Genomic DNA, 11,140 nt, shown 5'->3' with positions numbered 1-11,140 from the left:
TGGACCTGCAAAAGGCCTTCGACACAGTGGAATGGGGCTGTCTATTAGCAGTGCTGCGGGGTATGGGGTTTGGCCCACAATTTTGTGCATGGATGAAGCTGCTATATGCTGCACCCTTTGCACGTGTTGAACTCTCAGAAGCATGGGAGATTGGCAGGGGAATGAGGCAGACCTGTCCGCTTTCTCCCCTTCTATTTTCATTAGCTGTGGAGCCACTGGTGATCTGGATCCAGGAGGAGCTGACACCCTGGGGTATCCGAGTGGGGCACGCTACACATACTATCTCCTTATGCGCAGATGATGCGCTGATGTATCTTTGTGAACCTGGTGTTTCAGTGCCTGTGCTCTTGCAGTTGTTGGAGGGTTTTGGAACTGTGTCCGGTCTTCGTGTGAATAGGAAGAAGTCACTCCTGTACCCGTTGGGTTCTCTCTGTGGTGCCCCTCAGGAGGGGCTACCGAGGGTTGGGCTCCGATGGGAGCTTGAATGCTTTAGATATCTGGGTGACTCAAACTGTGTGGCTGCCCATGAAAAACACAATGTGGAACGAGTGGTGTCTGGTCTTGAGCGTTCAGTACTATTCTGGAATAGACTACCTCTTTCGATAATGGGGAGAGCTGCTGTAGCCAAGATGGTATTTTTGCCCAGGTGTCTTTATCTGGTCCGGAACTAACTGTTCCTGCTGCCTGCTCAACTTTTTAATTGTCTGGATAGCTTGCTGATATCGTTGGTGTGGGCTGGGCGGTGTGGTAGGGTGGCATTGTCGACGTTGCAGAGGGAGTTGGATGAGGGAGGATTGGCAATCCCTAACATTAGATATTACTACTATGCAGCATACCTACAGCATGCTGCAAAGTGGATGACTGACTCAGACAACTGGGAGAAGAGACTATAGGATAATTGGGTGGGAAGTCGCTAGCGACTCTACTGATGTCGTGTGGTGGGTCTGAGTCAAATGTCCCATATCTGGTTCGGAATACTGCCTGGATATGGGAGCAGGTGGTCAAGATAGAGAGTTAAAGATCTGGGGCTTGGCCCCCTTCAGAGATATGTATACCTTAATGTCAATGGAAGGCTGGAGGTTGGGAGGATGTGAAGTGGTGAGAGACTTATACGCTAACTGAGAGTTTATCTCATTCCTGGATGCTAGGGATGTGTTCGCTCTAGGCCCAGTTCAGTTCTTGCAATATGCCAAGATGGAAAGTGTAGCCAAGGAGATCTGGTGTGGGTTTCCGCTGACCCCTAAGGCATCATCGGTATTGAATGGAATATTGAATTGGGGTGATGAGACCCATCTGATTACTCGGTTTTATAAGGTCTTTTGGGAGGACCAACCGGGTCCTATGAGTGTTGCGCACAGGGCCTGAGAGCGTGATTTTGGAGAATCTCTGGAGGATGCGGACTGGGCAGTGGCGTTATCGCTAGTGTGTGCGGTGTCCTGCAATCACAGGTTCAAACTATTACATTTTAACTTTGTGCACAGAACATACATCACACCTGCTCGGCTCAATAAGATTGACTCAGCAACGGGGGCAAGGTGTCCTAGATTTGGCCTGTTGGATGCCTCTTTTCTTCATTTGGCCTGGTCCTGTTAGGTGGTGCACCAATTCTGGTGGGAGGTAGTAGGTACAGTGGAGGAGGCAACAGGACTAGGGCTAGACGTATTGCCTATGACATGTCTTCTAGGAGTGGTGAGGCGGCCACGGGGTAGGAATATCCCACACAAACTCACTCAGCTGGCCTTAGTGTTGGCTAAACGCAGGGTGGCCAATGGTTGGATGAAGTCCCGGGGTCCTTCTATCTCTTGCTGGATTCAAGACTTGATGGAATGGGGTGCTGCCGAAGAACAATATATGCGCATGTTGCAGAAGGGGGAGGGGGCACTTATGGATGTGATTGCATGGGGGACATTACTGGATCGGTTCTCCGGTGTGGAGGAGTTAAGTGCAGATGGGAGCAAGGATGAGGCGGACTGATGGAATGGTCCTTGTGTTGTTTAAAGGAGCGACAACCAACTGTGGTGAGGTTGTGTCTACGTGATTCTTAAGACATGAAAGATTTGGTCTCCGGTAGATTTTTCCTCAGTGGGCGGGTGGAGTGTAATTTCTATTCGTAGTGGGTATTACAGATTCTTATACCTAACTATGGGGGTCATTCTGACCCTGGCGGTCGGTGATAAAGCGGCGGCCAACCCGCCAACAGGCTGGCGGTCCAAAAAATGGAATTCTGACCCTGGCGGGAACCGCCAACAGAGCCCGCCACTTTAACATTCCGACAGCCACGGCGGGACACACAAACAGCGCGGCGGTCACCGCCAACAGGCAGGCGGCAGACAATGTACCGGCCACCCTATCACAACTCACCAATCCGCCACCTTTTCCGGTGCGGGAGCACCGCCGATAAAAACACGGCGGAAACAGACTACGAACGGGAAAACGCTCACCTCTATACACCCCACGAGGACGGAGGACAGCATGGAGCCCGAATTGAACATCCTACCTGCTCTCGTCTACCTGCTCATCTACCACGAGTACGAACTCCGGCGCAGATGACAACGGTGAGTACCGCACCTACGACACAGGGGAGGGGGGGAGGAGGAAGGGTTACGGGCACACACATACGCAATACACCCACCCCCCAACTATCTACACACCAATGCAGAGCACCAAGTCAAAGTGACCCCACCCAAACCCCCCGGAATAATGAAAAGATATAATTAAAGTGAGAAACTAAATTTATGTATAAAATAGGTTCATTGAAGTCATGGTAAAATAGGAAAATGAATAAAAAAAATTCAAGTTTAAACATTGCGTAACCTAGAAATAGAGGCAATAAGTCCAGCACAGTCACTGAAATTTCAACTGTCCGTGGGCCAAAGTGTATCAACACATGGGCAAAGCCCACACAGGAGACCTGAGTCCGTTGGAGAGAACACTGCAGGGGCATCAGATGATAAAACTACAGGCACCTCAGGGGGAAGGGAAGGGGGGGCACCACAGCCACATGAGTCCACGACGCCAGATCCAAGAAGGGGCCACCATGCCCACTGTCATATCCTGGGGAGTGCAAAGCCACAGTCTCTCAAGTCTCTACAGTGGGTGGCTTGCCCACTGTCATATCCTGGGGAGTGCAAAGCCACAGTCTCTCAAGTCTCTACAGTGGGTGGCTTGCCCACTGTGAGTGCAAAGCCACAGTCTCTCAAGTCTCTACAGTGGGTGGCTTGCCCACTGTCATATCCTGGGGAGTGCAAAGCCACAGTCTATCAAGTGGATAACAGTCTCCACAGGCAATGGAGGAGGCAGGGTGGCCCGAGTGCAGCGTGAACAGTAGCTCGACACAGAACCAGCACTGTCATTGGGCCAGCGGTGCTTGAGACGGCGGGGCCCAGCGGGGCGGTGCTTGAGACGGCGGGGCCCAGCGGAGCGGTGCTTGAGATGAAGGGCCCAGCGGAGCGGTGCTTGAGATGAAGGGCCCAGCGGAGCGGTGCTTGAGACGGCGGGGCCCAGCGGAGCGGTGCTTGAGATGAAGGGCCCAGCGGAGCGGTGCTTGAGACGGCGGGGCCCAGCGGAGCGGTGCTTGAGACGGCAGGGCCCAGCGGAGCGGTGCTTGAGATGAAGGGCCCAGCGGAGCGGTGCATGACAGGAAGGGCCCAGCGGAGCGGTGCTTGAGATGAAGGGCCCAGCGGAGCGGTGCATGACAGGAAGGGCCCAGCGGAGCGGTGCTTGAGACAGCGGGGCCCAGCGGTGCTTGAGATGAAGGGCCCAGCGGAGCGGTGCTTGAGACGGCGGGGCCCAGCGGAGCGGTGCTTGAGACGGCGGGGCCCAGCGGAGCGGTGCTTGAGATGAAGGGCCCAGCGGAGCGGTGCATGACAGGAAGGGCCCAGCGGAGCGGTGCTTGAGATGAAGGGCCCAGCGGAGCGGTGCATGACAGGAAGGGCCCAGCGGAGCGGTGCTTGAGACGGCGGGGCCCAGCGGAGCGGTGCTTGAGATGGCGGGGCCCAGCGGAGCGGTGCTTGACAGGAAGGGCCCAGCGGAGCGGTGCTTGACAGGAAGGGCCCAGCGGAGCGGTGCTTGAGATGAAGGGCCCCTGTTCAGCGGTGCTCCTCCCGGCGGGGCCCTGTTCAGCGGTGCCTTTCTGCACGGCGGGGCCCTGTTCAGCGGTGCCTTTCTGCACGGCGGGGCCCTCTTCAGCGGTGCCTTTCTGGACGGCGGGGCCCTGTTCAGCGGTGCCTTTCTGCACGGTGGGGCCCTGTTCAGCAGTCCCTTTCTGGACGGCGGGGCCCTCTTCAGCGGTGCCTTTCTGCACGGCGGGGCCCTGTTCAGCTGTGCCTTTCTGCACGGCGGGGCCCTGTTCAGCGGTGCCTTTCTGGACGGCGGGGCCCTGTTCAGCGGTGCCTTTCTGGACGGCGGGGCCCTCTTCAGCGGTGCCTTTCTGGACGGCGGGGCCCTCTTCAGCGGTGCCTTTCTGGACGGCGGGGCCTTGTTCAGCGGTGCCTTTCTGCACGGCGGGGCCCTGTTCAGAGGTGCTTGTTCTGTAAGTCAAGGGAGTCAGACCTGGCCACGACTCCCTGCTCAGTCGCCCTCCGACCGTGCAGTTGCTGGACCCTTCGGTGACGGTGTCCTGGGCCCTTGTGTGTCCTCCCTCACACCCGGGATGGGGCTTGTGGGGCCCTCCTGGTCCGCTCTCCTGCTGGCTGACTTCTCCGCCCTGCTTCCCTTGCCCTACTTCGATGTGGCTCTCTGGGCCTTGCCTCCCCTGGATGTTGTGGCAGGTGAAGTGGCAGAACTTTGGTCCTTGGGGGCAGCCGTGTCAGTCTTCTCGCGGCGGCGCCTTACTTTACGGGTCCTCTTTCCAGGGGGGGGGCTGGCTGTCCCCTTGCTGCTGACCGATGTATCACTGCTGGCAAAGGGGGGACTCCAAAATCCATGCACTACGGTGACCCTTGAAGCCGGGCTGGTGGTGGCTGAGGTGCTCTTGGGACTCTTAGCAGATGGAGGGGGGGGGGGTCAGGTGAGGGAAAGAGGTCAAGAGTGGAGAGGTAAACTTTTTTAGGACCAAGGTAAAGGGTAGGTGTAGTGGTTATGGGAGTGGAGGAGGAGGAGGTGGTTGTAGGAGAGTCAGGTGTGCTGTCCTTGGGTGAAGGTGGATGGGCTGGAGGCTTTGGTGAGGTGGTTGGCTGTTGGGTGGGTGGCTGCCTGCGTTTGTGTGTCTTGGTAGAGGGGGTGACAGACACAGTGGGAGAGGACACAGGGGACGTGTAAATGGCAGTGGGGGTGGTGACTGCACGTGTGCGGACTGTACTGGAGGGTGTGCTGGTGATGGAAGTACTGGCTGTTGGTGGTGTGCATGCAGGTGTGAGTAGAGACGTCACAGGGAGGGAGGAGGGAGACGAGGAGGTTGGGTGACACAGAGGTGGTAGTGGCTGTTGGCATGTCTGCATCTGGGTGTTGCTTGGGTGAATGTTTGTGTGATCTGTGGTGCTTATGTCTGGATGAGCTGCCCTTGGGTGTTGAGGTGTGTGCAGGCTGGTCTGATGGTGTGGGTGGGATAGGCAGAGGAACAGGAGACAGAGACAGGCTGGAGGCAGTTAGAAGAGGGAGTCTGGAAACAGGGACAATGGCTGCCGTCAGTGCTGAGGCCAGAGCATTGAACGATCGTTGATGGGCAGCCTGACCCGAATGAATGCCCTCCAGGTATGCATTGCTCCGATGCACCTCCCTCTCTACCCCCTGGATGGCATTCAAAAGGGTAGACTGCCCAACAATGATGGTCTGTAGGAGGTCAATGACCTCCTCACTGAGGGCAGCAGGGGTAACAGGGGCAGGGCCTGAGGTGCCTGGGGCGAAGGAGACGCCCGCCTTCTTGGGCGAGCGGGCACGGAGCGAAGGCTGAGGGGCTGCTGGGAGGGCGGAGCTGGTGCGCTGGGTGGCGGCTGTACCTGTAGAGGCGGGGGGCACGGATGTTGCCGCCACCGCTAGGGAGCTCCCATCCGAGGACGTGTTGGTGTCGCTGGTGTCACCACGGCTCCCCGTTGTGAAGCTCCCCTCGCCCTCCGTATCACTGGTGGCCTCGGTGTCTGTGCCATGGCCCACCGGGGCCTTGTGAGTTGCAGCTCCCTCGTGCTCCGCTGCCAATTCTCCTCCGCCTGATGATGCTAATGCACACATGCACAAGAAGATAAAGAAAAAGGGTGGGGGGAGAAATAAAAACAGGTTGAGTGCATGCATTGTCAACACCGTTGGCGGAGAGGACAGACACAGGAGCCTCATGCACTAAGCCGCGCAATCGGGGCACACTACTCAGTACTTGTGACTAGGCCAACAGGTCTAGGGACAACAAACGCGCACATGGGTGATGCAGGACCATGGATAGCTGTACTTGTCACCCTACAGAGGTGGGGGGCGGTGGCACAGGGACATGGCTAAAGGAGAGGACTACACTACAGAAAGCGCCCTGGCCTAATGTCACCCACAGCCCTCTTCCCCCACCCAGGCACCTCCACTGCGCGTAAAGATAGCTGAATGTGCTGGTACTCACCCCCTTGTGTCTGCTGTGATGTCCTCACGCGCCCATCCAAATCGGGGTAGGCCACCGCCAGGATCCGGGACATCAGGGGGGTCAGGGTACGACTGGCACCCCTCCTAGGTTGGGAGGCCATCCCCAGCAGTGACTCTGCGGTCTTCCTGGTCCCGCGGCGGATGTCCTCCCACCTCTTGCGGCAGTGGGTGCCCCGTCTGTTGTGGACCCCCAGGTTCCGGACTTCCTTGGCGATGGCACGCCAAATGTCGACTTTCTGATGGGCGCTGACCTATTTGACATGTACAGGGTGGAATTGGAAATAACATCAATTTTCCGCATGATAGATGCGATTGGCCCCCGCTCCCCAACCTTGCCATGTGGCACATGCTCTCATCTGTCGTGCCTTGCACTCGTCATTGTCTCCCCACCCCACCATCTAATATCCACACCACTCAACACAGGCATAGCCCATTCAACGTGCACACAGTGTACTTACCTGTTGGTCTGGAGGACCGTAGAGTCGCGCATACTGGGGCAGGACCCCATCCACAAGTTTCTCCAACTCTTCTGTAGTGAAGGCAGGGACCATTTCCCCAGTCGCAGCAGCCATTGTCTCTTCCAGACCGAGTTCACAGCAGCACTTGCAGTATAGGTCCTCTCCTGTGGATGATCAGGTCTCGAGTGATTAACCAGATAGAAAATGGCGGTCACGCCCGCGGCGGTGCGTACTGCCACGGTGCGTACCGCGACCGCTGGCGCACCTAGTCATTGGCTCGTGAAACCCATAGGGTTCGATGTTAACCAATGCAGCTTGGCGCCGCGGTCTTCGACCGCCTACCGCCACGGTGTGTCACGCCAGCGCATTGACCTCACATCCCACTCTCACACTTCTCAGGTCAGGCAGCCGCCATTTCAAGGGCCCACATGGCTTAATTTCTACTGCGTCACACAGGCCTAGGCCTTGCATTGCCACTCATACAAGCCATTCAATGCATTGAGAATCGTGTACTGTGCAAGCTGTAGTTACGTACCTGTGGGTTGCTTGACTCTGTACTCCATGTTGTCCTTCCTAGGCACCGTCCGCTGGGACTTGCGAGGAGGAGGATGAATCCTCCCGTGTACCGACCGCTGGTGGACCTGTCGACAATGGAGGAACGTCATATAATACTTTGATACCGACTTGACCGAGCCACTATACATGAACTGTGTGCCCAGCTGGAGCCAGCACTGATGTCCCCCATCCACCAACCCACAGGAATTCCCCCTCTGGTGCAGGTTCTGTCAGTCCTCCATTTTTTGGCAAGTGGGTCTTTTCAGACAACAGTGGCCATGTCATCAGGGATGTCTCAGCCTATGTTTTCGAAGATTTTGTCCAGAGTGTTGTCTGCCCTGACGAAATACATGCAGAGCTACATTATTTTCCCTGAGGAGGGTGATTTGGCCACTGTGAAGGGTGACTTCTATGCCCTTGGGCATATCCCCAACATCATTGGTGCCATTGATGGGACCCATGTGGCCTTAGTACCCCCAAAAGACGATGAGCAGGTGTACAGAAACAGGAAAAATTACCATTCAATGAATGTGCAGGTGGTCTGTTTGGCTGACCAGTACATCTCCCATGTAAATGCCAAGTTCCCTGGGTCAGTGCATGACGCGTATGTTATGCGAAATAGCAGCATCCCCTATGTGATGGAACAGCTACAGAGACAACGTGTGTGGCTAATAGGTGACTCTGGTTACCCCAACCTGCCGTGGCTACTGACCCCAGTGAGGAATCCCCGGACCAGGGCAGAGGAACGGTACAATGAGGCCCATGGGCGATCTAGGAGGATCATAGAAAGGACCTTCGGCCTCCTGAAGGCCAGGTTTAGGTGCCTGCATATGACAGGGGGATCCCTAATGTACTCACCAAAGAAGGTGTGCCAGATCATCGTGGCCTGCTGTATGCTTCACAATCTTGCATTGCGACGCCACGTGCCTTTCCTGCAGGAGGATGGTCCAGATGGTGGTGTTGTAGCAGCTGTGGAGCCTATGGAGAGTGAAGAGGAGGAAGACGACGGGGACGACACGGACAACAGGGACACAGTCATACAACAGTATTTTCAGTAGCACACAGGTAAGAATACCCCACGCCATTTTATATTTACTTCTGGCCTCCTGCATCTCTACTTTCTGTGTTTCCCCCCAGTTCCTTTCAACTGAATTGTGACTTTCCCTTCCCTTTTCAGAGCTGTATGACCCACTGCGTGACTTCTGGTTTGTTCGCCCATGGAGTAAAGCACATTGACATTGGTATGTTGTCATCACAATGTAACTGAACATTTTTGAACCATTATGTGTAATACATTTGTTAAGAATACAAGTAGACTCCTGAGTGTTTTAAGTGCAATTAGTGATTTATTTAAAGTGCTACATATAGGTCCATGATAGTAAAACGGTGATGGGTGGGGGTGGAGTGATGTCCATGGCAGAGTCCAATTCTCGGTCGCACAGGTGCATTGTCCATATGCCTGTGGAAGGATGGAGCAGGGGCAGTTCAAGGTTGGACAGGGTGACAATGTGGGACAGTGGAATGACATCCGGGGGGATCTTATGCTGGCGGGGGTCTTGGCATCCTACTCTGTCTTCCTTTGTGATCTCAGGTTCCTCTTGCGGGGTGGTTGATCTTCAGCAGGAGGTGGGGTTCTGGTGGCCTGTCGTTGTGTGGGGGCCTCCTGTCCACTAGCACCGGCGGAGGTGGTAGGCTGTTCCTGGTCCAGGCTGGTGACAGGGGCCCTTTGGGGTGCCACATGGTCCCGCAATGTGGTGACTATTAGGTTCAGGGCCAGGACGATGTTCCTGAGCTCCTCTCTGTACCCCATGTACCGTTCCTCCTGCTGTGCCTGGATCTCCTGGAACCTGGCCAGTACCGTCGCCATCGTCTCCTGGGAGCGGTGGTATGCTCCCATGATGGTGGTGAGGGCCTCTTGGAGAGTCGGTTCCCTGGGCCTGTCCTCCCCCCCCCTGTCGCACTGCAGCCCTCCCAGTTGCCCTGTTTCCCCGGGCCTCTGTCCCCTGGACGGTGTGCCCACTACCACTGCCCCCAGGTCCCTGTTGTTGTTGGGGTGTTGGGTCAGCCTGGGTGCCCTGTAGTGGCGGACACACCGCTGATTGACCTGTCCTGGAGACAGAGGCATGGGCCCGCTGGGTGGGAGCTGTGCTGACATTCCCTGAGGGGGTTAGGTCTGCTGTGGCCTGTGTCTGTGTGTGGGGAACCGACTGTCCAGAGGTCCCCGATGGTCCGGGCTGGTCATCAGGTTCTAGGTCGACAGAGCTGCTGTCCTCACTGGGAGCCTGTTCTGGGGGTGGGATGGACATATCTGGACCCTCCTGGCCGGTGTGTTGGCGTTCGGGCCCTGCAGGGGTGAAAGAGTATGGTTATTGCTTCTGTGTGTTCCATGGCGTGCGAATTGTGGGTGCCCTTGTCCCCCAGTGCTGGCATTCCCTTGTGGCAGGAGTTGTGAGGGTGGTTTGTGGGGGGATGGGTATGTGCAGTGGTCATGCATAGGTGATGGGTGTCCATGGTTTGTGTTGGCATTCAGGGTTTGGTTTTGGGTTGGGTGGGTTGTGCTGGTGAGACATTGGCAGGGAGGATGTGTGCTGGGGGTTGGGGGTGAGGGTGGGGGTGTGGGTTGGCATGCTGGTGGTTGGGGGGGGAGTAGTTGAGACTAGACTTACCAGAGTCCATTCCTCCGCCTACTCCAGCGAGGCCCGCAGGATGCAGGATGTTCAAGACCTCTTGCTCCCATGCTGTGAATTCGGGAGGAGTGGGTGGTGGTCCGCCGCCAGTCTTCTGCACAGCGATGTTGTGTCTTGAGACCATCGACTGTACCTTCCCCCGTAGGTCGTTCCAGCGCTTTCGGATGTCTTCCCGGTTTCTGGGATGCTGTCCCACAGCGTTGACCCTGTCGACGATCCTTTGCCATAGCTCCGCCTTCCTGGCTATTGTGGTGTGTTGCACCTGTGTGCCGAAGAGCTGGGGCTCTACCCTTATTATTTCCTCCACCATGACCCTGAGTTCTTGGTCCGAAAACCTGGGGTGTCTTTGGGGTGCCATGGGGTGGTGTGGATGAGGTGTGGGGTGGTGTTTGTGGTGATGTGAGTCGTGGTGTGTGGTGATGTGTGCGTAGATGTGGTGTGGTTGATGATGCTGGGTTCCTGTGTGTGTTGGGGTTTTCGATTGCTGTGCTCTCTCTCTCTCTATCGCCTTCTCTCTGATTTCCTACTAGTGGGGGTTTGTGGGTGATGTGGGTGTGTGTTTTATAGTTGCTTGGATGTGTGGGAGTGGTCTTTGTATGTGTATCAGGTGTGTGTATTTCAAATTGTCCAATGTGGCTGTGTTTTGGAGCTGGGTGTGTATTTTGACCGCGGCGGTGTGTACCGCCAATGGAATACCGCGGTTGAATAACCGCCACGTGGATTCGTGGGTCGTAATGGCATGGGCGTGTTTGTGTTGGCGTGGCGGTGGAGGTTTGGTCATCTCCAGTTTATCGCTGCCCGCTGATGAGGCGGCCTTCCGTGGATGTCGGGTTTTTGGCGGCTTGGCAGTTGTGGGTCAGAATGACCGTGGCGGTTTACCGCGGC

Source organism: Pleurodeles waltl, chromosome 11 (genome assembly GCF_031143425.1).
Source record: "Pleurodeles waltl isolate 20211129_DDA chromosome 11, aPleWal1.hap1.20221129, whole genome shotgun sequence".
NCBI lineage: Eukaryota > Metazoa > Chordata > Amphibia > Caudata > Salamandridae > Pleurodeles > Pleurodeles waltl.
This window is presented reverse-complemented; position numbering follows the sequence as displayed.